This window comes from Herpailurus yagouaroundi, unplaced genomic scaffold (assembly GCF_014898765.1).
Source record: "Herpailurus yagouaroundi ecotype Mexico unplaced genomic scaffold, PumYag 192, whole genome shotgun sequence".
NCBI classification, from domain to species: Eukaryota; Metazoa; Chordata; class Mammalia; order Carnivora; family Felidae; genus Herpailurus; species Herpailurus yagouaroundi.
This window is the reverse complement of record NW_024412423.1, coordinates 657,998-660,175: the sequence shown is the minus strand read 5'-3', so window position 1 is coordinate 660,175 and position 2,178 is coordinate 657,998. Positions and strand designations below refer to the sequence as shown.

Here is a 2,178-nt window from a genome sequence, read left to right as displayed (position 1 = left end):
CGCGGGGCTGGCGGCGCGGGCGGCTTCGGCTGGGCGGCTGGGCCGGGCCGGGCTGGACTAGGCTAGGCTGGGCGGCGAGAGCCGCGGCCCGGCCTGGATCCGGGGCCGCCGCGGAGTCGGCAGCGCAGGGCGGGGCGGCCCGCATTTAAAGGGGCCGCATCACCCGCTGCCGCCACCAGCACCACGAGGGGGCGGGGTGGGGTATTAGCGCCCGGGATCCCGCCCGTGCGGCTCGAGACAGTGGCCCCCGCGTGGGCTTGCGCGTCCCAGGCCTCGGGCCGCCACGGGTAGGTCGAGGCTGGGGCCTTCGGCAGTGCGGGTGGGCGGCGGTGGTGGAGGCGCGCCGGGGGCCCCGGACCCCTGCTTCGCAATCTCTCCATTATGAACCCTCCCCGCCTCAGATCCGACCCCGCTCCCATTTATTCGGGGGACCCTCAGGCCCCGCCCCCAGGTCTAAGCGGTGGGAGGGGGAAAGATGCGGCTGGAGCTGGTGTTGCCTCGAGGTGGGAGACTGGCCTGAGTGGCCGCTGCCTGCACCGACGCCCACGGGCGCTTCGCCTACCAGGACCTTTCTGTAGTCAGCCGGATAAAGGCGTGCTGGGGGCCAGAGAGGCGCTCCTGCTCCGCAGAGTGTGCACAATGGGCGTTTTTCAAGAGCGGAAGAGCCACTGTTCCTTGGGTGTTGGGCACAGTGACCAGTCCAGAGCGGGCCTGGCTTCCCAGGTGGGCGGGAGGCAGGTGGAACAGTAGGGGGATGCTGTCCGAGGCCCCTAATGGTCCAGCGCTTACACCTGAATTCTTTGCCCCGCCCCTCCCTCCTACCCCCTCCCCACCCTCCATGAAACCAGCGAGGGTACAAACAATAATGGGATTTGTCCAACTGAGGTTCAGGGCAGACATCTGGGGAGCACCCTTGTCCAATTCCTAAGAATCCTGGTTTCCAGCATTGCCTGCGAGCCCCGCCCCATGGGAGAGGCTTGACAGGTTTCAGACTGGAAGTCACTGGGGATTTCTCTTTCTCTTCCAGCCCAGGTCCACACCTGGGGCAGGACGTGCTCCTGGGAGCATTGTAGGGTCTGGGCATTAGCCTCTGTAGAGGTATTTATGCCAGGAGCTGGTGAGGCAGGGCCGGTAGCTGAGGTGGGACTTCATCCTGGGGCCTGATTCCAACGCTGACAGGTTGGTACTGCTCTCTCTGCTTGTAATGAACTTTATGAACTGACCCCAGGCCTTGTTGGAATCTTCTGGAGGAAATGGTCTGGTTTTGTGTTCCTGTGGCATCTTCTGTTTGTGGCAGGGAATAATGGTTTTTCATTTGGACGGTGATACAAAGGGTTTTACCTTGTTCTAAATGTGTCTTTAGTTTTCTTTTTTTTTTTTTTAATGTTTATTTTTGAGACAGAGCATAAGCAGGGGGAGGGGAAGGGACAGAGAGAGAGAGAGAGGGAGACACAGAATTTGAAGCAGGCTCCAGGCTCTGAGCCGTCAGCACAGAGCCTATCGCAGGGCTTGAACCCACAAACCATGAGATCATGACCTGAGCTGAAGCCCCATGTTTAGCCGACTAAGCTACCCGGGCACCCTTAAATGTGTCTTTAGGTTTAAAAGGAGTTGATTTAAGGAAAATTCTTAAACCAGTAAAAATTAAGGAGAGGGCTCATCTGTGACTAAAGTTTGGGAAGCTCATCTGAGTCCCCTTCCACCCACACTCAGGCTTTGGGGAGGAGGAACAGGAATTAGGGAGGCCCTGGGATGGGGGCAGGATCCTGGGAATTGCAGGGAGTCTGTCAGAAACAGGATTACCTAGGGCCACCATGGTCGAGAAGGGTGGTGATTGACTTTGGGAAGTGTGAGGTCTGGAGTGGGAGGGGGGGCTAGGGGGTATAGGCTGCAGGAACCACACCCAAACAGATGGCTGGGTTGGGCAGCCATAGGAGTCCAGGCTGTGGAAACTGAGGGCAGGCTTTCCAGACCCCCCAGCCAAGCTGCCTTTCTGTGCCTCCATCAGAATCCCGGGGGGCAGGGGCGGGGGGTGGAGGTGGGGGTCCTCTGGGCCACACCCTCACTCAGGGACACACACCCACCACCACGCCCGAATGTCCTGCTAGGATTTACATTGAGGGAGAGAAAGGACATCCCAAGGGAAAGAGGGCAGAAACCTAAGGGGGCAACATAAAC

General features: G+C 59.7%; 1 protein-coding gene across 1 annotated transcript in view; it reads left to right on the top strand.

Moving 5' to 3' along the window:
• Positions 1 to 2,178, top strand: part of SQSTM1 (sequestosome 1) — a 26,095-nt gene that overhangs the window by 728 nt on the left and 23,189 nt on the right. The window lies entirely within an intron of this gene.